The sequence below is a fragment of the Blennius ocellaris genome (assembly GCF_963422515.1).
Source record: "Blennius ocellaris genome assembly, chromosome: 16".
Lineage (NCBI taxonomy): Eukaryota > Metazoa > Chordata > Actinopteri > Blenniiformes > Blenniidae > Blennius > Blennius ocellaris.
Window position 1 is genome coordinate 24968213 of NC_137665.1, and position 23780 is coordinate 24991992.

Sequence of the window (23780 nt, forward strand, 5' to 3'; positions counted from 1 at the left end):
AAAGTGATGAAAGGAAACAAGATAGTTGACTCCAGCACAACAAAACAAAATTAGACCAATGGTCATTTGGAATAGAAATGTAGACTACTCATCATTGTGTTAGAGTTATGACGTTTTCTTTGACCTCCGAACTGTGACGCTTCCCGCATAGACTTACTTAAAACTGTTAAAATGGCGGCGAACTGTTTTGTTATTGAGCTGTAGATGGTGGAAGAATACTGAAATGCATCATGGGTAGCGTAGTTTGTTCAGTCTGTGCGAAGGTCCGCCAATAGGAGATTACGTTGCTTACGCCTCCTTCTAGCGGTGGCCAATGGGAAGAGGGGATTTAGCGGAGCGCGTGTTTTATCTAGCGGAAGCTCCGGCTGCCTCACTCTCTGTCTTTTCCTCCTGTAAGCTGGACCCGTGTGCTATTTTGTGCCGCTTCGACGACTTTAGAATTGCACAATTCTCTGGAAGGCCAGTATTTCTGTCTTTTGTAATAAATTACTGTGTTAATCCAATCTCAAGGTTTGTAGGACTATGACTTACTGTTCGCCGCTCCTTCCTTCCCAAGAGATCTGTCCTCTCTTCTGTGTGGGGAGAGACACGACAGGACAATACATACAGGCCTTACTTCATACATTATGCAAATCAGGACAACAAATAATGTCCTCAATAAATAGCTCTGAATGATGCGACTAGGGCTGCAACTAACAATTATTTTAATAATTTATTTAAAAAATGTATGCTATACACCTGCAAATATGTGGGCAAATTTTGTTTTACAAAGTGCAAAGAGTTATTTTTGTTTAAGGGACATAAGCTGTTGGCACAATAAATGACAAATCAATAAATGCAAATCAGAAAATCCAGTGACATGATTTGTTTGACTTCATCATCCAAACTTTAACACCATTGTGTGGAAGATGTTTATTTAAAGCATATTTAAAACAGCTAACGTTAATAAGTGCATAGTAGAAAGTCAGTCATATATTCCCATCACTCTTAGAGCTAAGTGTTGGTTGCATATAATGTTGTGTGTTTAATGTTTCAATTGTAATCTCACTATTTAAAAGATGAACATATGCACCATGGCGATGCTAATACGATTAGCCTGTCAATGGTATTTCCCATTATATGTTAGCATTAAGCTAGCGCACTATCAGAGATGATTGATCTGATTATATACATACTTTTGGGCCTTCATGTAGTTTTAAATGCACAAACACGTATTACTGTTGCTTCCAAAAGCCGACCAAACATAATAAATGTACTATTTTTTTTTCATTTCAGTCGTGGAAAAGCTGAGGCCTGTTAAGGTCTGGAAACACAAACAGCTAATGTTAGCTAGCTACGATATCAATGAGGAACATCACCTTCCATTAGGCTTATTAACTTACTTGCATGTGGTGGAGTGTCTCCGACACTGGAGATAATGTGAAGCCTTTTGCCACAGCTGCTGCAAAAGTTTGGTGACTCCTCCACCAACTCTTTCCCGCAGCTTGGACAAAACAGTTCCTTGGTATTTTCTCCTCTCGAATCTAAACGCGCCACGAGTGAAATGACTTCCGCTTCATAAAGCGGCAGGGTCCTGTCGTCCAAACAGCGATATCTCTTTCTGCCAACTGGTTCCTACCTTTTCCGTTTAAGTTCATGTGTTGTGTTTTTTCACTTGTGTTGTGTTTTTCAATTTGCAGTTGTGTTTTTTCATTTGTGTTGTGTTTTTTAATTTGCAGTTGTGTTTTTTCATTTGTGTTTTTTCATTTGTGTTGTGTTTTATCATTTGCAGTTGTGTTTTTTCATTTGCAGTTGTGTTTTTTCATTTGCAGTTGTGTTTTTTCATTTGTGTTTTTTCATTTGTGTTGTGTTTTATCATTTGCAGTTGTGTTTTTTCATTTGTGTTTTTTCATTTGTGTTTTTTCATTTGTGTTGTGTTTTATCATTTGCAGTTGTGTTTTTTCATTTGTGTTGTGTTTTATCATTTGCAGTTGTGTTTTTTCATTTGCAGTTGTGTTTTTTCATTTGCAGTTGTGTTTTTTCATTTGTGTTTTTTCATTTGTGTTGTGTTTTTTCATTTGCAGTTGTGTTTTTTCATTTGTGTTTTTTCATTTGTGTTTTTTCATTTGTGTTGTGTTTTATCATTTGCAGTTGTGTTTTTTCATTTGTGTTGTGTTTTATCATTTGCAGTTGTGTTTTTTCATTTGCAGTTGTGTTTTTTCATTTGCAGTTGTGTTTTTTCATTTGTGTTGTGTTTTATCATTTGCAGTTGTGTTTTTTCATTTGCAGTTGTGTTTTTTCATTTGTGTTGTGTTTTTTCATTTGCAGTTGTGTTTTTTCATTTGTGTTGTGTTTTATCATTTGCAGTTGTGTTTTTTCATTTGTGTTGTGTTTTATCATTTGCAGTTGTGTTTTTTCATTTGCAGTTGTGTTTTTTCATTTGCAGTTGTGTTTTTCAATTTGCTGTTGTGTTTTTCAATTTGTTGTTGTGTTTAGTGATTTGTTGTTGTGGTTTGCACTTCAGCAAACAGTTATTGAATCAACATTGAAATTTCGTCAGGCTGAAGAGTGAGATCAACGTTGATGTCAGAACATTGATGTAACTGTGATCAACATTGAAAGAATGATTCATCATCTGGGTTCAACATTGAAAGAATGATTCATCATCTGGGTTCAACATTGAAAGAATGATTCATCATCTGGGTTCAACATTGAAAGAATGATTCATCATCTGGGTTCAACATTGAAAGAATGATTCATCGTCTGGGTTCAACATTGAAAGAATGATTCATCGTCTGGGTTCAACATTGAAAGAATGATTCATCGTCTGGGTTCAACATTGAAAGAATGATTCATCATCTGGGTTCAACATTGAAAGAATGATTCATCATCTGGTTCAACATTGAAAGAATGATTCATCGTCTGGGTTCAACATTGAAAGAATGATTCATCGTCTGGGTTCAACATTGAAAGAATGATTCATCATCTGGGTTCAACATTGAAAGAATGATTCATCATCTGGTTCAACATTGAAAGAATGATTCATCATCTGGGTTCAACATTGAAAGAATGATTCATCGTCTGGGTTCATTGAAAATTCAACAAAAATCTACAGAGTTATGAAAAAAAGGACAACTCAACATGGGCCAGGGGAGACAAGGGGGCGAACATCCGATTTTAGTCCCCATGGAACACGTCAGCTCTGTGGCCTCTCATTTCTTGGCACGCCACCACTCCTCTCAGCTACATAGCGCAGCCACTTCTGCATTGCCTCCTGTCAAACTGACGAGCAGCCGCTGTGAAAAAGAAAGAAGGAAACATGGTACTTGTTATAAAAGCAGCAGTGGTCACGCTCCATTCAAAAGTGACAAATGTCCAGTGACCTTTTTATGTGTGCTACTGATTTTCAGGCAACCTTAAAGGACCACCTCACCAATTGTGGACCTCATCTTCATAGAATTTATCCACACTGATGCTCGTACAAAAAATGCCACCATTTCTGTCTAATGTGTCTCGAGAGCATTGGACAGTTCAGAAACCTGACGAGCGATTAAATCACATCAAATACAGAACGACTAGACTTACTGAGCATGACCGAACTGATCTGTGTCATGGTCATTTTAACCATGTTGAACATTATTTTATGCTCTGTCTAAATGGGTCATGTTCCTCTAAGTATTAAAAATAGCAGATATATGAGCTTACAGACAGCAGAGAACCAAGCTGTGAGCTTGTAGATCTGCTATTTTTGAAAACTATTGAAAGTTTGTGGAAAAACTTTGAAAGTGTGTATTTTTGAGGTAAACATTTGCAACTCAAGTCTTTGCTTCAGGAGGTCCATAGAACATATTTGGAGATGGGGTCGGCAGTCAAATATAACTTGACATGAAACACGTTTGAGCAGCAATAGAACCAGTCTAGTAGTGTTTAGGAATTTTTTTTTATTTTTTAGAAGTGTTCTCTGGTCTTACTGAATGATTTAGATTCAATATGTCAATTAGCCAAATCCGTAAAGTAGTAAACCTAATATTTGTTAGACTCACCGAAGAGGCAGTCCTGCGTCAGTGTGTCCTTGAAGGCCTCTTGGGGACTTTCCCACCCAGAACCTGCAGGCCAGACCGTTGGTCATGATAGAGGAAAGCACTCTCCTGATCACACTTTCTGGGCTGGTCCCTCCAACCAACGCCAGGCGGCTCATCTGAACACAGAGGGGAAATGTTTAATCATGTATTTCTCATTATACTTCAGTGCTAAAGTGTACAAAGTTAGTAAATCTCTGCAGTGACATAAAGGCATGATGATCGTCTAGTTTCATCGTTACGTGAAACTTTGGCTGAATCGCTGCTCCACACGGCCTCGGCCATCCGCCACCGGAGCCGACAGAACCTCAAGCTCTGGAGATCCGGACCCAGCGAGGACTGGCTCCTTTTCTGTTCTCTCCGTTTGTTAAATAAACTCTCACCAGTGCATACGTCTGTCTCCAGCTGCTTTATCTGCACCTGAGCCTCCAAAGTTGCACAGCCAATGCATAATCCACATGATGCGATGACTGTTACGGTGCAAGCTTTACATTGTTTGACATTTTACTTTTTACATGTTGGAAAATGTTGGGCAGAGTGGGCACACAGGCCTACGTCTTTTATTTGTTGTTTGAATGCTTCATTCATTTTAAATCTATTTCAATGCTGCCAATGGCATTATCACAGAACAAGCTTTGTGGCATGGTAAAAGCCGGTGCATTTTCTGACGTAATTGCCAAATACACTGCTGACTCAATAACATTTATGAATCTGACCGCTATCGTGGGAATTGTCAGAAACGCCCGCACGATGAAAACCATGGTTGGACTATGGCCGTAAAGTGTTTGATGAACTGAGCCCAATATTTGTATGCCAAAAACTCCCTACAATTTCAGACATCATAAGAAAATACACAATTGTTCACCACATTCTGACGGACTGTTTCCTCCTTCAGTGCAGTTTCAGCCTCATCAAACTGCTGCTCAGTGGTCAGTGGTCTTCCCTCTGCCATTCAGGTCCAGCTCCAGGAGGATTCAAGGTATTCTTGGCCATTTCAGCCTTCATGAACTGAATGTCCCGTAACATTTGCCTCACCTCCATCAGTAGCTCTGTGAGCATCCTTGAGTTTCTGTTGGCAGCAATGTCTAGAAGGAAAACAATTGGGTTTACATTAAATTTCAAGGATAGATGAACCACTTTAAATTTAGAATGACACTAAGCAAGTCACTGATGGCTTAAGTGGCTGCACCCAGAACTATAGTAACCATTATGTCTTTAACTTTGAAGGAGTCAGAGGAGTCATTTTCCATGTAACGCTCCAAGGCTCAAGGTCCCTGCACTGAGCACCAAATGCACAGTCCTGCGGTGTGTGTAACTGTGCAGTTATCCCCCAGTCCAGCTATATATGAGAGAGAGAGAGAGAGAGAGAGAGAGAGAGAGAGAGAGAGAGAGAGAGAGAGAGAGAGAGAGAGAGAGAGAGAGAGCATTACATTGTGTGTCAGACATTTTTTTTTAAACCGTGCAAATTGCAAATCTTCATTTTTTTAAAAAGCACAGAATGATCTTAAAACACCAGACCTCTTTAAAAGAATTCACATTATTGTTTTGTTTAAAAAAAACGGTTTTCAAGCCAGAGTCTGGATTTGACATTTACTCTTTTTGGAAGTTTTGGAAAAGATGGGCACATTTTCATGAATGGAAATTAAAAGCTGTATTTGTATTGTAGTTTTGATTCTTTAAACAAAATCAGTGTTCGACACCTGATTGGTTACTGAGTTTTCATAGTTCAAAACTTGTGAAGTGAAATGTGTATCTGCTGTGTTTAAGACGTGTCAATACACTGAGCAGACACATTCTATTCTTTCTGGTCTTTATTCTTTATGTTTGCTGTGGTGAAGTAATCAAAAAGTAACTAAAAGTACTCTGGGATGTTACTTTTTATTTTAGTACTTAGAGTGAGTTATTGATTACATTTTTTTGACAAGTAACTTGTAATTGTAACAGACTACAGTTTTCAAGTAACCTAATCAACCCTGGTGTCAAACGATTAGAACAGCAAAGTCTTGGTTGAAGGGCCATGTACTGTGTTACACAATGTCCATCACCCAGATGTTGCTGTCCAGGATTTCATTGAATTCAGTAGGAGAATCTGGGAACTTTTCATAGCACTCTGCTAGCTCTAGAAACATTCCACATGTTGGTCTTGTGACTTCAGACATTACTATGAACTCCATCATGATACAGTCTGACAGTCAAATCACATCCTGAGCAGAATCTTAAGAATTCCCCCACTTTTGCCTCATCCAGTTCCTTCACATACCATTTGAGATGATGTTCCACCTCTTTTTGCTTTGCTGTCATATCTGCTGGGAACTTCAACAGCCTGGACGTCTTCTGAGTTGTAGGTTCAAGGTCAGCGTACAACAGCGCCAATGGCTTTCCAGGTGTCCGCCTTGAAATGGTGTCTGATGAAGGGTACTTTCAGCGTTGCTCCAAGTGGGCAGGCGTCATAGAAATCCTGGCAAAATGCACTAAAGACATCTCTGAGAAGGCCTGACCCACTACCAGTGTCCTCAGAGTTCTCCGGTAGTAATCGCCTAATGTCCAGTGGCCTGGTCAGAATCTGAGGGTCAGAAAACGCTTCAATCATGTCACTGAAGCAATTTGCATGATGTATTGCAATTACTTTTGGTAAAGTTGAATGATCAGGTGTTTCAGGCTGATAAATCAGTGTCGTCTTGATAGAACTCAGCGTCTGTGTGGACCAAATGTAATTTCAGGGTCAGAATGGTCCTACATCATGTCTCCTTCTAAAAGGAGGTTGATCTCTGAGAAAGCTGGGTGGTCTGCGATGACTGGAGGATTTGCAGCAGGTGACAACAGGGTGATAAAGGCTGCTTGCCTGATCTTGGTCTTGATCTGTGTCGTTGGATGACAGAGATACAGACGGGGTGTCAGACATTTCAATAACTTCATCGTGGCCCTCAAAGCTCAAATCACTGACTTCAGCATTTTCACCTGATTGTGGTTTTGGCTGTGTGGTGATGTAGAATCTCAGCTTTGGAAGTTTGACAGCGTCACATACAGTTCCAATTGAAACCTCATCAGAGAAAGTATTTTGTTTAAAGTCCAATACATCAAATGTGAAGTCTGACTCATGTCTTTTACTTGACACACCTTTTGGGAAAAAAAACTCTTCCCTTCTTTTATTAAATCCAGCATTGATGTCCATAACAACCTTTCTAGTTCCTGCTCTTTGTGGTTGGGTTTGAGCTTTGTTAAAAATAATAACCAAAGGTGAAGCAAACAGGTTAGATCCAAACAGAGAAATTTTCTGGAAAGTTGAATTCCCTGAACCCAGGCCTCGGCGGTGAGAGCGCCGAATCCTAACCACTAGACAACCAGGGAGCTGTTGTTTGACAGGGTGGATAGAAAATTCTGCAATTTCTATGATTTGGAGGTCTCACTATAGCATGGGACTTGTGCTCATAGTGAGAAGAGGTTTTTGAATGACGGACAGCGCAGTGTCAAGCCCTCTTATAGAGGGAGGAGGCTCCGCCCCCTGGACACTGACACGCTCGATTCCAGCCAATAGTGGCTGGCAGAATGCAATAGGAGCTTCTGATGAGGTCACGCTGAAGGCGTCCCCAATGTGACACAGGAAACGAATGCTATGAAAGAGAAGCTTCTGAAGCCCCTGAGTGCACGTTCAAAGGACAGCACATCACCTGCAGACAAGGTTCTTCCTCCTCTTCAAACTCCTTCCCCTCTGTGTTTCACATCACGTCATTCAATTAGTTCTTCTCCTTCTTCCCCAACTGTTAGCATAGTGCCAAGAAACTCTGTCCATGTAGGTAACGAGCAGAACTGGTGACAAAGGACAGCCCTGCCGGAATTCTTTTAAAGTTATGTTCCCTGACCGGGAATGGAACCCGGGCCGCGGTGGTGAGAGCGCCGAATCCTAACCACTAGACAACCAGGGAGCTGATGTACCGTGGCGGGTGTAAAAAGTAGTTTCTGCAATTTTCATGATTTCATAGCCTTCCCTCTGTTACTCATCATCAAAAACTATTTCCACAATTTTGAGCTGTTACTATAGACTTTTTGGGATTTCCTCAATTTAGTGACAGAAATACTTTATTAGTCTCTGGGATATTAATCAGGAATTTGAATTACTGGTTAAATTAATTATAATTACCAGTGTGGCGGCCGCTAGGACTCAGGCCTCTCACCCAGTAGGATGATGGGAAAAGGGGCATGGTTTAGCGCTCCCACTCCTGGGCTGCTGCTGTACTGTTCTGAGTTGAGTTTGGGCGGTTGCAGAATAAAGACGAGTTTCTACCTTCAGCTCCGGCTCATCCTTCATCCTGCCACATCGGTGACCCCGTTATGGACATGTTCGAGGAAGCAGAAGACTGCGACGTTGATTCGTCCGAGTCTCCACAGCTGCGCCAGACGGTAGTTTTCACCGCGGCTTTGAGGCTTCCTGACTTCTGGCAAAATGACCCGGCTTCCTGGTTTGAGCATGTCCATGCGTTCTTCCGACTGCGAGGAATCACTGAAGATGAGCAAAGGTACTACTTGATCGTCGCCGCCTTAGACCAGCAGTCCACTCGGTGGGCCATGCAGCTCCTGCGTGCTCCCCCGCGGCTCGGGAAATTCACCGCGCTCAAACAACTCCTGCTGCAGAGGTTCTGCCTCTCTGCCCCTGAGAGGGTGGACAAACTGCTCTCCCTGCCTGGGTTAGGGGACGGCTCGGCCGTGGACTTGATGGATGACATGCTGTCGTGTTTGGGCTCGGACGAGGGTAGATTCCTTTTCCCCCCAACTGAACATCTCCAAATCATGTAAATTGCAGAAATCCCCCCCCCCGCACTTTCACTGCAGCGGCCCGGGTTCGATTCCCGGTCAGGGAATATAACTTAATCTCCCAAAGATTAATAAAGTATCTGTCACTAAATTGATGTGGTGGTGGGGGGTAGAAACTTTGGTATCTCTTCTGATTTGGAGGTCTTACTGTAGCGTTACCTCTGTTTTCATTTTTTTTTGGGGGGGGGGATTTCTGCAATTTACATGATTTGGAGATCTTAAATCCGTTATGTCCTAAATTTGTATTTTTAATTTTTTTTGTGCAATTTTCAGCATTTAGATGTTTTACTATAGCCTTCTCTCCATTTTTGTCAGAATGGGACTATTTCACTGTTTGTGAAAATGATCCCTCCAAAGCCAGGTGTAAGCCTTCGTCTTTTTGCTCAGCTCCTTCTTATCGCCCTACAATTGCTGATACAACGTCTGCATAACTGCAGACGCTGCACCGATCAGCCTGTCGATCTCACGCTCCATCTTCCCCCCACTCGTGAACAAGACCCCGAGATACTTGAACTCCTCCACCTGGGACAAGGGTACTCCACCGACCTGGAGGGGGCAAGACACCTTTTTCCAGTGGAGAACCATGGCCTCGGATTTAGAGGTGCTGATCTTCATCCCAGTTGCTTCACATTCGGCTGTGAACTGCGCCAGTGCACGCTGAAGGTCCAGGTTTGATGAAGCTAACAGAACCACATGTTGGGATTTATGGTTGGTAACTAGCATTAATAATTACTGTAAGTAATGGATTACTGAAAGTAATTTAGGAAAAATTGGATTTACTAATGAAGTAAACGGTTAGTTACTCATCAGCAACTCCTAGAGTAATTGAGTAATTACTCAAAAGTTAATAAATTATAAAAAATTGTTTATTAATAAAAAATTATTAATTTGAATAAATTGATTATTTATCAAATAATAATTAAATCGGGGCACCACCAGCTAAGCTGGAAATAGCTAATACCAAATTTCAGTCTCGTTTGTCAAAAAGGTTATTTAAGCAAGTTAATATTTCTGTGTAAATATAACAATATTAAATAACAAGGAAGGTGTGAGATTCGAGCACAGACTATTACAAACCAGTGAATTGTCAACAATAAATACACAATGATTACCAAGAATCGATCAATTCAGTTAAAATGCATTTATTAACAAAATGTATTTATTCAAAAATAATTCATAAATCATTTATTAAAACAACACAATTAAGTAATAAACATCAAACACGGAGATCTAATCTATTAAACAGCAAACACTGTGTACAAAGAAAGAGGTGTGTGTGTGTGTGTGTGTGTGTGTGTGTGTGTGTGTGTGTGTGTGTGTGTGTGTGTGTGTGTGTGTGTGTGTGGAAGCCTGAGTGGGGTGTAATGACCACAAGTGTCCACCAGGTGGCGGCGGACCTTGGAGGGTCAGTGTGAGTGGGTGCAATGACCTCGAACGGACACCAGGGGGCGGCAGGCGTCTGGGATAACATAGCTGTCCTCTTAGCAGGTTTTTGAAGTCCACAAACATTCCAGGAGCAGGTTTTTGAAGTCCACAAACATTCCAGGAGCAGGTTTAAGATCATTAAGATTAGACAGGATCTAGGATTCGGCGGTGAGAGCGCCGGATCCTAACCACCAGACAACCAGGGAGCTGATACATTGGGTGGTGGGGGGGGGTAGAAAAATCTGTACTTTTTATGATTTTGAGTACTGGAGCCTTACCTCTGTTTTTTTTTTGGGGGGGGGGGATAATTTCTTCAATTTTCATGAGTTGGAGATATTAAATCCATTATACATAAAGCTCCATTTTTTTCAGAATTGTTTTCCCACAATTTTCATGATTTAGATCATCCTCAAGCCTTCCCTCTGTTATTCATTATCAAAAACTATTTCCACAATTTGGAGCTCTTTATAAGCTTATTAGTTACGGCTGCAAAGTTACGGCTGCAAAATGTAACAGTTAACTAAACAACAAGTGCAAAGTGGAGGATGTAAACAACAACAGAGGATTCATAAAGATCCAGATCTGCAGCCAAGCTGAGACGACTGTTGTAACGTCACATACCTGCAGAGCTCTTAAGCTCCGCCCACTTTTAAAGCTCCTCTCTGCAGTGGAAACAGGTACCAGACCCACTGTACTGCTCTGTTCCTGCACTTTAGTGTGGTGGAAATGGGGCTTTAGTGAGAGATTTTTTAAAGTTGTATTCCCTGACCGGGAATCGAACCCGGGCCTCTGCGGTGAAAGCTCCGAATCCTAACCACTAGACAACCAGGGAGCTGTGGTTTGATGGGATTGATAGAACATTCTACAATGTGTATGATTTGGAGGTCTCACTATAGCCCTACCTCAACACTGGTGGTGATGGAAACGTGTGCAGTGAATTTCATTCTGAAGAGACGGTCCCTCCTTCGGAGCACTTCCTGTGACCCACTTCCTGTCGTCTCTGGGCCAATCCCTGCCCGCGCTGCACTGGCCGGTCCCGGCTTGGTGGCTCGGCTCGGGGCCCGGGGCCCTTTATCCTTCTCCTGTGGGCCCCTCTGGCCTGGGGGGGTCCTCTCTGCGCGCTCCGTCTGGTGCCTTCCGGGTTGGGGCGTGGCTCTCCGGGTCCGGTGGGTTGCTGGGTACCGGAGTGGCGGCGTCCGGCCCCGGTGGCCTCGGCCCCCGGGGTGGTACTGCGGGCCCCCCCACAACACTTCCATTCACATCCAGAGGACAGAGGACATGGTTTTGGTTTTTGCTCTGTTGTTGCTCAGGCTGGTTTAATCTCATGACAGCTGGAAAATATTTGGATCACTGTGATTATTGTATTATAATGAAAAATAATGTAGTAGCACTAACAAGGGTATTGTATGTATCTGCCCACCCAGTCTAGCTCTCCGTCTTTCCTCTCCTCCATCCTTTCACCCCAACCGGTCCGCAGAATTCCTCCACCTCTGAGTCTGGTTTCTACAAAGTTTCTCCCTGTTGGGGAGTTTTTCCTTTCCAGTCGCAAACACACCTGCTGCTCATGTGGATATGTTGGGCTTTTCTATTTTCTCTAGAAAAGCACATTGGAATGACTTTAATGTATTTAAAAATGTCTTTTTTTAATAAAAACACTCAGGAGATGGAGAAAGAAATGTAGATTTATTAGCTAGTAACGCAAACGCAATGTTTATGAAAGCAGTTGGTGAAATGTAAATTATTGACATTATAAGCAAATGTAAGAATAAAAAGGTGGAGCGACTGGATGACGTTGATATGGCTCTAATTAATGCAGCCAATGGTGGAATTGTAAAACCTTCAATTATATTCCTTATTTATCCTTCAAAACTGGTGTTTAACTGATTTATCGCTTCCAGAGACAATTCGAAATTTGCAGTTGGTGTAGGCACTTGGACATTTTTTTCAAAATGGTTTAAAGGCATTGATATGGGGATGGCTGAATAAAGCATTCTGAAATGGAAAAGATTACACCTCATTTGTTGAAATCGGACAATCCAAACCAGAGTTATGGTATTTTCAAGACGCAATTATCGCTAATTAGTGGTCACAGAAACAAAAGGAAAATGCATTAGAGCAATTATAGAAAACTGTGATCTGAGTTTATTGTAGTATTTGCACAGCTGTTAATCTGGAAATAATAAAGATAAATTGATAACATTTTCAGGGCATCTTCAGATTAAGAATGACCTTTAGTAGGAGGAACCTCATCACCATGACTTCTCCGTGACCTTGAGAACAGAAGGTCAAATTCAAGGTCAAGGTCACGGATCCAAACCTCTTAGTAACACAACTGGACTGCTGTAAAAGAAGCTGAAACTATGGTTTAGCATGGCATTCAATGAAAGGGGCAATCCTGACCTCAACTGTGGACACTAGATACCCCTAAAGGTCAAAGGTCAAGGTCAATTGACGCCCGGGCGACCTCTGTAACAAGAAATGTATACATTAGAATTAGATTCGAAGCTTTTTATTGTCATTGTACAATAAATTGCACAACGAAATTACGGTGTAGCTAAAAAAAAACAACCAAAAAAACACACACACAGTAGACATACAATAAACACCGGCAGCCATTCTCACATTCAGCATTCATTCATCTCAGCAGACGCACCATATATACAGAATAACCTAAACATTCACACACACATTCAGCTCTCACACAGTCCCGCTCACACACACCCAAGGACATAGTGCAGTGATGTAAAAAGTTAAAAACCGATAATAAGTTATGTAAAATACCAATGTAACTGCCTGAGGTACCTTGGCTAATAAGTATGTGCGGTTGAGCACAAGGTACCTGTTATTGCACAGAGTAATGGAGTATGATGTATTGCACACAGTATGAGATAGATGGTCTGAGGTAGTAGTGTTGAACTGTTCAGTGCCGTGATAGCTAGTAATACATCACTTAAAGCATGGCATGTATGGTATCAAAATGAACGTGAAGACCTAAAGAAATCAAATATGCAGCAATATATCACCTTCTCCTACCTATCAAGGAAAACATATCATTCAGGATATAACCTGTCAAGAGTTCAGGTAGTTTCACATCGAAATCTTCAGCGTCTGCCTCGCGTTCATCCATTGTCCAGTATCCGATAGTCAGGAGAGGGGGCTGTGGGTGCTTGGTCCTCTTTGTCATCTCCACTTCAAGAATCCTGCCATGGTACTGAGCATCGGTCCCTTCCTCATACCAAAAGTGATCAATGGTCTTATCTTTCAGTGTCTCTGGAGATGCCAGTGTCCTCTTCAGCGTTTGCAGTGTGGTGGCTGGGATGTTCTTAACACCACATTGAGCAAGTTCAGTTGCCAAGTCTGTCTCAGCAGTTCCATTCGACAGAGAGAAAGATCAAGTCTATCTTGCTATCTTTCCCCTAAAGGCTTTGTCCTTTTTCTGGTTCTTCTCCTTCTGCCGCTTATGATAAATCTTGTTCATGTGATCCACCCTTTGCTTTTTGATTGCTCGCACCTGCCTGGCTCTGAGGATCGAAAATGATATCAACCATTCCTGTTCTACAGCAGACTTTGAGTTCAACCAGTCCAATGTCTTATTCTTGGCAGATCTGACCTTACCATCAATAAATCCCATCGCTGCGTTTGGGGCTCTGCGATATTGATGGTCTGTCATGCCAAGAACTCTCTCACTTACAATGTTGTGAACAGGGGCGCTCTTTGTTGCAAGGATCAAATCATCTGTTGGGGCTGATAGTTTTCCCTCCAAGTATGGCTGTAGCTGATGTTCCAAGACTATCAAACATCCTTCAAACAGCTGTTTCAACATGTCCTGGAATTCTTTCGCCTCAGCTTCATCACTAACAGGTGCCAGAACTTCTGTCAGGACGGCGTCTTCATCTGGACAAAGCTTTTGCCCAAACATATCTTCCTTCATGTCCAATATTGCATGAGGGTGTTCCTTGAAATAGTTGAGTCTTTCAACACATTTCTTGAGAGATTGGCACTGACTCGAGGTTGCTCATTTTGTCTTTGTTTCCGTACATTATTGTCATCCAGGGACCAGTGACAAGCTTCCCAATGATGCCTAAAGCTTTCAGTTGACTATGGATATATGGGGTGGGGAGGTCTATGACCAGACTGGTTTTCAGGCCAGAATTGCAGTTACAGTACGTTTTAAGGTAGGTTAGCAATTTGTCCCTCAGACTGTAGAAGGACCCAGCTAGGTGGAATAGTATATGCATTCTATTGCCAACATATCTAGGGATCATCTTGGTGGATATGCTATTTTGGGCCAGAAAACTTTTGAATCCTTTAGGGTCACCACATCCGTTCTTGTGCCGCATTTTACTAAGAGCATAGATCACATTGACCACAGCACTTTCACGCCCAAAGAGAGTTCCCTTGAAACCACTTGATTTGTCAATCTCTTGACACGTTTTCCGTGACTTGCTCGCTAGTCCATCCAGAGGATGCACATTACACTTGAGTTCATGGAGTTCAATGTCAAGTCTGGCCTCCAACTCCACATTAACACAGTGATTTACCACCACGCGGTCACTAATTGTACTGGTGAGTTTACCAACAACAGACCTGTGCAGGTTAACAAAGTTTACATCACTATATTCTGCATATGTCTGTGTGATGTCAGTAAAACTTTGACAAATATGATTCGTATAGTCAGAAGTTGTGCCACCTGGCAGTACATCAATTTGTAAGACTAAACTTTCATCACTTGAGAAGTTGATGTGAACCTCGTTCACATGTTCGGCGTCAAGTGATGTGGCGTCCCAAGCTAAGTTCAAGTCCTTTCTCTCCAGCATTCTTTCAGTAACCTGAATGTCATTTAGCACCCCCAGCTCATATGCAAACTGGCTCACAGTAGAGGGATCTGCTTGCTCTTCCATGGTCAACCCAGTCACCTCTTTCACCACAGTAGTGATGACAGAAGCAACCGAGTACACTGGAATTTGTTCCAGGAGACACCTGTAGGCAGCCTTCCTATACCCGACACTGAAAGTCTTTTTATCTTTTTTCGCTGAAATCGTCATGTCCTTGTGGTTATTTTCATTGTCCTCGTCAACAATTCCATGAAGGCTTTCATTCTCACGTGCAAGACTGTTATTGACTTTCTTCAAATCTGCAAGTTCTTTCTGTAAAGTAGCTAGTTTTTCCTTGGATACCACCTTACGTTTTCTAATCTTTTTCTTTTTCTTTTCTCCAGCAGAATTCACATCACCAGATGATTTACTGCTTCGCTTTTTACGATCCTTTTGCTGAATTGCCATAAGCTGACGCTTCAATTGCCTGCGTTCTGCTCTCAAAGTTGCCTCGATTTCTTGCTTCCTTGCCAAAGCCTGTGTCAGAGACCTTTTCTCCTTATTATCAAGTAAACTGTCATCCAACGTATGTTTTCTTTTCTTATTCAGGTTCACTAATCGTTTCACAGTTTTCCTACGATTTGGATATTCAACACAGTCTGTCTTGAGCTTTTTGGGTGATGGCAGTACTGGGCTGGTCCTGGGACCAGGGCGTTTGGAACCTCCTCCCTTGCTAACGGTAGCTGAAGTGCTAGCAGTACCAGCACTACCTTGACTTGAATCAGAAACAGTGTTTGTGGCACAAGGAATCACAAAGAACTCATTTAGAAATTTAGCGAGATTTTGTCCATTGCGCTTCAGGTTGCTACGTTTTTTGTTGTCAATGTCCTTAACAAGTCTCTGAGTTGCACGGGTTAAAGCGCTGACCTTCACACTGTGTTCCTCGACAATGCCGCATCCAGAAGCAATGCCAATTAGACGACTGATGAATTGCTTCTTGGGTGTGTTCGAGTCAAGGAAATAAACGAGACCGTTCTTGATCTGGGGAGGCGTAGCCGTATTTGTGAATTTGTCATTATCTAGTTCTTCTTCAAAGGTCTGGATGTAGGCGTGGAATTGGGCAACAGTCTCCATATCATCCTGAAAAGAATACTGACCTTAAAATAATGAAATATTATTTAAAACAAAGCCGTGTACGGAGTTGACCAAATGTGTGCGGAGTTGGCTCCGTACATACATATATATGACATTATCTCACAATTAAACATATTCTAGAATAATTTATAGCATGTCAGTATCTCTCTTTTCATTACAGAGTTACCAGGCTGAATGAGTGGATGTTATTTACAGTATGAATAATATTATTTCAAGCTCTATTACTATCCCTTACTATACTATTTCCGTATTCAGTGCGCAGCCTTCAAAGAGATATATCCACTTATGTTTTACTGTAGTAACAGAAAACACACACACACACACACACACACACACACACACACACACACACACACACACACACACACACACACACACACACACACACACACACACACACACACACACACAGAATCTGGACATTTCATTGGACATTTCACTGTTGCATTATGGGTATTTTTAAGACTGGAAGGCACGGCTTTGAGGTTAGTTGGTGTGAATTAAAAACAAAAGATAATAATAAAACTCTTCTGTGTGATTTGCGACAATAAAAGTGTAAAGGAGTAGGATTAAAAAAGTCATGCTTCTTCCAACCACCAACCCCCCCTTTTGAACATGGAACACACATGTAAAATTGGAGTGTGTGTGTCGAGTGATGACTGGATTACTCATTTAGATGAGTGTATTTTGTTAAAATGTTTATTTCTCTTTCTTTTTTTGTACATGTTTGGAAATAAATAAATAAATAGGTTCGATAGCAATAAGGCTGTTATCTTTCATAGCAGCATCACCGACCTCTCAGCTCGGGTCTCAGTGTTTTGTTCTCTTTCACAAAAATGGCTGCAGGCCCAATGGTCAGTCCTGAGTGTGGTTGTGTCGGTGGAGGGGCTCCATCATTATTAGACTGTTCACTGATGCTTTCATATGGCGAAACCACAACTTTCAACCTTTGTTGCCTTTGACTTTGGCTACCTCTGACAACCCTGTGGACACTGGAGACACAGGGACGTCAACAATTGTCCCAATGTTTTCCTCACAGCAGCACTTTATCTTGAAAATAAGCCAGGAACTAAAATAGTGGGATCCACTGGGGAGTGCAGCTCATGCTGACTCCACTTGACACACAAACTACAATAATACCAAATACAAAAAAGTGAGTTTTTAAAAAAAATTTTTTAATAATAATAAACAAAACCCTTGAGGTTTGGGTTGGGGAAGAGATGGTTTCCTGCAGGTGAACAAAAAGCGAGAGATGATCAATGACTTGAACACTAACAAGACCAGCTTTTATCAATGAGTGTGTCTGAATTCATTCAGCAGCCACTCTCAGAAGTGTCTATTGTTGTAAATATTCTGCATGATATGGCAACAGATTCTCACCTCCTCATCCTGCGACGCGTCTCCAGTTGGTGTGGAGCCTCCCACTGCCTGATGGGAATCTGTTGTCCCGCCGCCTCTCTGACTGATGGGCCAGCCGGCGTTGATTGTTGAGCCTTCTTTGTTCGGCCTGCTCAGCAAGGAGACGGTCCTCAGCTTCACGAAGCTGCTCCACCCGACGTTGTTTCTCCTCCTGGTCATCCAGACGACGATCAATGTTCAGCCGTCGCTGTCTGGCCTGCTCCGCGAGTCGCCGTCGCTTCTGTACTTGTTCGTCCAGCCAACGTTCATTATCGGACAGCTTGTGTTCTTTGTCTCGACGACGCTGCTCCACCTGGTGGCGCTGCTCCGCCTCGTCAGCCACCCGAAGTTTGTGGTTCAGCCCCTGCTGTTCGTCCTGCTCAGTCGATCGGTGCTGCTCAGCTTGGTTATGCTGATCAGTCTGGCAGTTGTTGGCGCGATCACAGATCTCATGCTCCTCGGCCTTCTTGTCTTTGGCCACTTGAAGCTGCTCGGCCCCCTGGTCCTTCACGGAGTATGACTGGAACGTCTCCTGCTATTTGAGGTAGAAAATGAGAGGAAAGACACCGTTAATGTCCACAGAAGGACACAGAGAGGAAGAAGTCACAGCGATCACCTTCAAAATCAAGGGAAGGCCTGGCTTGGGCTTTTTTTTACTTCATTTTATTTTATAAAGTTCTAATTAGCACAGCATATTTTATGATACCCCATCATTTATTTAAGGATGTATGAAATGTTCATTTAAGCATTTATAATACTGGTCTACATTCTGTCTTGAGCTAACATACTTGTCATGAGTTGTAATTCCTGGTCATTATTCAAATTCTAAACAGAACTTACCAGTGGAGCGGGAGACTGAGCTTCCTCCGTGACCTTCTGCTGAGCGGAATGCGAGGACAATTGCTCAGCAGACTCGGGGATGCAGCATTCAGCAGACTGAAAGTAAGAGAAAGTCATGGTTACCAACATTGTCATGGGTTGTTGACTGTCTATTCTGTACTATTGAAATTCTAAACAGCACTCACCTGAGGAACATGAGACTCTGCTTCATTTGTGACTCTCTCCTCACCAGAATCTGCGCACGAGCCCTCAGCAGACTGGGGGACCCAGACTTCAGACTGGGAGCCCCAGTACTCAGACTGGGACACCCAGACTTCGGACTGGGGGACCCACCACTCACACTGGGGTACCCAGCATTCAACACACTGAAAGTAAAAGAAAGTCATGGTTTCCAGGGTTGTCATGGGGTTGTTGACTGTCTATTCTATACTACTAAACATCTAAACAGCACATACCTGCGGGACACGAGACTGAGCCTCCTCTGAGATCCACTGCAGAGCAGAATCTGGGCATGAGCCCTCAGCAGACTGGGGGACCCAGACTTCAGACTGGGGGACCCAGTACTCAGACTGGGACTCCCAGACTTCGGACTGGGGGACCCACCACTCACACTGGGGTAGCCAGTATTCAGCACACTGAAAGTAAGAGAAAGTCATGGTTTCCAGGGTTGTCATGGGTTGATGACTGTCTATTCTCTACTATTAAAAGTCTAAACAGCACTTACCTGTGGAGCATCAGAAGGAGCTTCAACCGCCTCCCACTGCTGAGCAGACTGAGGAACCCAGAATTCAAACTGGGGGTCCCAGAATTCAGACTGGGGCACCCAGTACTCAGACTGGGGCACCCAGAATTCAGACTGGGGAACCCAGAATTCAGACTGGGGCATCCAGCTCTCAGAGTCAGGGACCCAGAATTGAAACTGGGGGACCCAGAATTCACACTGGGGGACCCAGAATTCAGACTGGGGCACCCAGCACTCAGGCTGGGGGCCCCAGAATTCAGACTGGGGGACCCAGAGTTCAGACTGGGGGGCCCAGAATTTAGCCTGGGGGAACCAGCATTCAGCGGACTGAAAGTCAGTGAATGACATGATTTCCAGCGATGTCGTGGGTATGGAAAGTCTCGGAAGAACGCAGGTGAAGGAAGAACGCAGGTGAAGGTAGAAGGGAGTCGATCGCGCCAGAGGGTTGAACGGACAAAGGTTGAAGGGACAAGCACCATTTATATGCAAGTTACAATCAAAGCCAAAGTTTGTCCTTTGATCTAGCATCTCGCCTTTGTTCTGACATATGCTTAATTAGGTTCTCATTAGCATATGCAAATTAAACCACGCCCCCAACAACAATGGAACTTCCCAACTTGTTTTCAGGTTTACACCAAGCATGTGTAAATTAATCGATATGAATTGGTATCAAGACACAAAAGTGCGAAATATGAGTGTATCGATCCCTTCACTGTGCATTGGTACAATATACTGTGAAATCGATTTTTTTTATGTTGTACTTTTTCCAAAAATACACCGTGTAAAATTGTTTTGTACATTGTATTTTTTTCCACGTTGTATTTAATGATATCCTGTGTTTCCGGGGTGCCTTGAATGCACCATCAGCCGGCACGCACTTTTCTCCGTCAAGCTCGTGACGCAGCACGGAGGTCCACGAGAACAGCATAAAGCATAAATATGAGATCTTTGACGCACCGAAACACTTAAAATCAGGCGTTTAGGAGGACTTTGGCTTTTACAAGAAAGATGGTAAACTTGACGAGACGCAGGCGGTTTGTAAAGACGTCATGCTGCTAAACCTACACTGGCAACAAGTGTTTCTCTGTAGTACTGTTTAAGCACAGCAGGTACTATTGACATTATCACTACATTATTGTGACAGCAGAGGCAGTCTGCTTCTTCCTGAACATGTGGACTAACTCATCTTCCTGAAAAATAAAAACACATGAAATAAACCACCAAGTTATGTATTAGCAGTGAGTGGCATTTACAGAGATATCTGTTTTCAAGTGTTATTTACATTGAACATGACTCAGTGATTCAGATTGTGAAAGACCTACCATGATTATGAAAGGCTATTATTATTTGTCTTATATCTATTTGAAATCTTAGTTTAGTATCTGTCTGGCAGACAGGAATGTGGACATTGCACTATTGAAAGTGTCACATTAAGCTTCTCATTGATTCTGAACGCTGTTCAGAAAGTTTCAACTTTCACCAATTTCATCCATTAATACTCTACAAATGTAAATTCATTAATAATAAACAAGTCATTCAAAATGCTTTTCACTACTTCTTCATCCTATCATCAGACATTCAGACCAACGAGTAACTCCATCATCTCTTCGTCGTACAGCCAAACATCACCTCTTCATCGAATTTCTGGAAGGACAAATCAATTCAAATACTTTCTTCTTTGGCTCTTTTTAAAGCTAAATAAACGATCTGGTGTCCAAACAGCAACCCACTGATTCTGAGTTGATGTGTTTTGATCACTTTTATTTCATTCTTTTAGGTTTTTGTGTTGAATATATTTTCATGACAGTAATGTTTATTGATGTGGAGGATATCATATCAACTTGCTGGACTTCGTTCCTCTCCTTTGTTTTGGTTTTAGCTCTACTAATTATTAATATGTTCTTTTTTTGGATGAATAAAAGATTAAGAGTTTTTAGTGAAACTTGTGTTTCACAACGAGGATGCGGGCAGACTGTGTCCATGCATTTTGTATATTCTAGAACTATACTTGTCTACTTGTATGAAGGCTGCTGTACATGATAGACATGATAGATGCTCAGAATCACGTAGCAAACACAAAGTTTGTTTTGCTATAAAAGTGACGTTTATTTTCATTTGCCCAAAGAAGTAAGAAATATTGATGCTAAGGATTCTAATCTCAACAGAAATGAAGAAGACAGGACATGACAGCCGGGAAGCAGCGGCCTCTGCAGCTTCACGTCTTCACTGCCGTGTCTCTGGATTTGTAGATGACTCCTCGGCTCTTCAGCTCTCTCACCACACCTTCGGGGGGGGCGATCAAACACACAACAGGTCAGTAAACACAACAAAAAGAGACACTTAATATTCACTGCTATGCTATATTTAGGGACCTGGAGGGAGTCTGCCGGACACAGATACTGCGTATACGCCGGGTTGGAAGTTTGCTGTGTGACGAAGCAGAGAAACAATCAAGGATGTGAATGATCACAGTGATGTGTACTTTAATTGAAGAGTTTAACATGATACAGTTGGAAAAAATGGTGCTGCAGTCCCTGAAATAAAGTGAGTTTAACACCCTTGATGTAAAGTATAAATCACACTATATTTAGAAACAGGCAGTAGTTGGGGCACCTGAACATTCAGAGTAAAGGCAAATGTATTTCTATAGCGTAAAGGTGTTAAAATGGACAAAATGTATTGTTTAGTGAAAAGTCTGAGCAACCTCTTCTGGTGTGGATGTTTCCACAAATACATCTGAGATGCATTTTGAGGCAGTTTGCGCCACTTTGGAGGAAACAAATGAAGAAAAAACCCTCCTGTGTTTCACTCTGGATTTTAAAACTGGGAGAAGATGTTGGACAGCTGACCTGAGAAAACCAGACTGTCCTTGAGGTGGAACCAAATCAGACCAAACAAGAGAACATTTCAGATTATAGAGCCTCTTTCTCCCTACTAACATCCAGATTATAGAGCATCTTCCTCTTACATGAGATTATAGAGCATCTTCCTCTTACATGAGATTATAGAGCCTCTTTCTCCCTACTAACATCCAGATCATAGAGCATCTTCCTCTTACATGAGATTATAGAGCATCTTCCTCTTACATGAGATTATAGAGCATCTTCCTCGTCTAACATGAGATTATAGAGCATCTTCCTCCTCCTAACATCCAGCTTATAGAGCATCTTCCTCCTCTAACATCAAATCATAGAGCATCTTCCTCCTACTAACATCCAGCTTATAGAGCATCTTCCTCCTACTAACATCCAGCTTATAGAGCATCTTCCTCTTACTAACATCCAGCTTATAGAGCATCTTCCTCTTACTAACATCCAGCTTATAGAGCATCTTCCTCCTACTAACATCCAGCTTATAGAGCATCTTCCTCCTCTAACATCAAATCATAGAGCATCTTCCTCCTACTAACATCCAGCTTATAGAGCATCTTCCTCTTACTAACATCCAGCTTATAGAGCATCTTCCTCCTCCTAACATCAGTTTATAGAGCATCTTACTCCTCCTAACATCCATCTTATAGAGCATCTTCCTCCTCTAACATGAGATCATAGAGCATCTTCCTCCTCCTAACATCAGTTTATAGAGCATCTTCCTCCTCCTAACATCCAGCTTATAGAGCATCTTCCTCCTCCTAACATCCATCTTATAGAGCATCTTCCTCCTCTAACATGAGATCATAGAGCATCTTCCTCCTACTAACATCCAGTTTATAGAGCATCTTCCTCCTCTAACATCCAGTTTATAGAGCATCTTCCTCCTCCTAACATCCAGCTTATAGAGCATCTTCCTCCTCTAACATCAAATCATAGAGCATCTTCCTCCTACTAACATCCAGCTTATAGAGCATCTTCCTCCTACTAACATCCAGCTTATAGAGCATCTTCCTCTTACTAACATCCAGCTTATAGAGCATCTTCCTCTTACTAACATCCAGCTTATAGAGCATCTTCCTCCTACTAACATCCAGCTTATAGAGCATCTTCCTCCTCTAACATCAAATCATAGAGCATCTTCCTCCTACTAACATCCAGCTTATAGAGCATCTTCCTCTTACTAACATCCAGCTTATAGAGCATCTTCCTCCTCCTAACATCAGTTTATAGAGCATCTTACTCCTCCTAACATCCATCTTATAGAGCATCTTCCTCCTCTAACATGAGATCATAGAGCATCTTCCTCCTCCTAACATCAGTTTATAGAGCATCTTCCTCCTCCTAACATCCAGCTTATAGAGCATCTTCCTCCTCCTAACATCCATCTTATAGAGCATCTTCCTCCTCTAACATGAGATCATAGAGCATCTTCCTCCTACTAACATCCAGTTTATAGAGCATCTTCCTCCTCTAACATCCAGTTTATAGAGCATCTTCCTCCTCCTAACATCCAGCTTATAGAGCATCTTCCTCCTACTAACATTCAGATCATAGAGCATCTTCCTCTTCTAACATGAGATTATAGAGCATCTTCCTCCTCCTAACATCCAGCTTATAGAGCATCTTCCTCCTACTAACATCCAGTTAATAGAGCATCTTCCTCCTC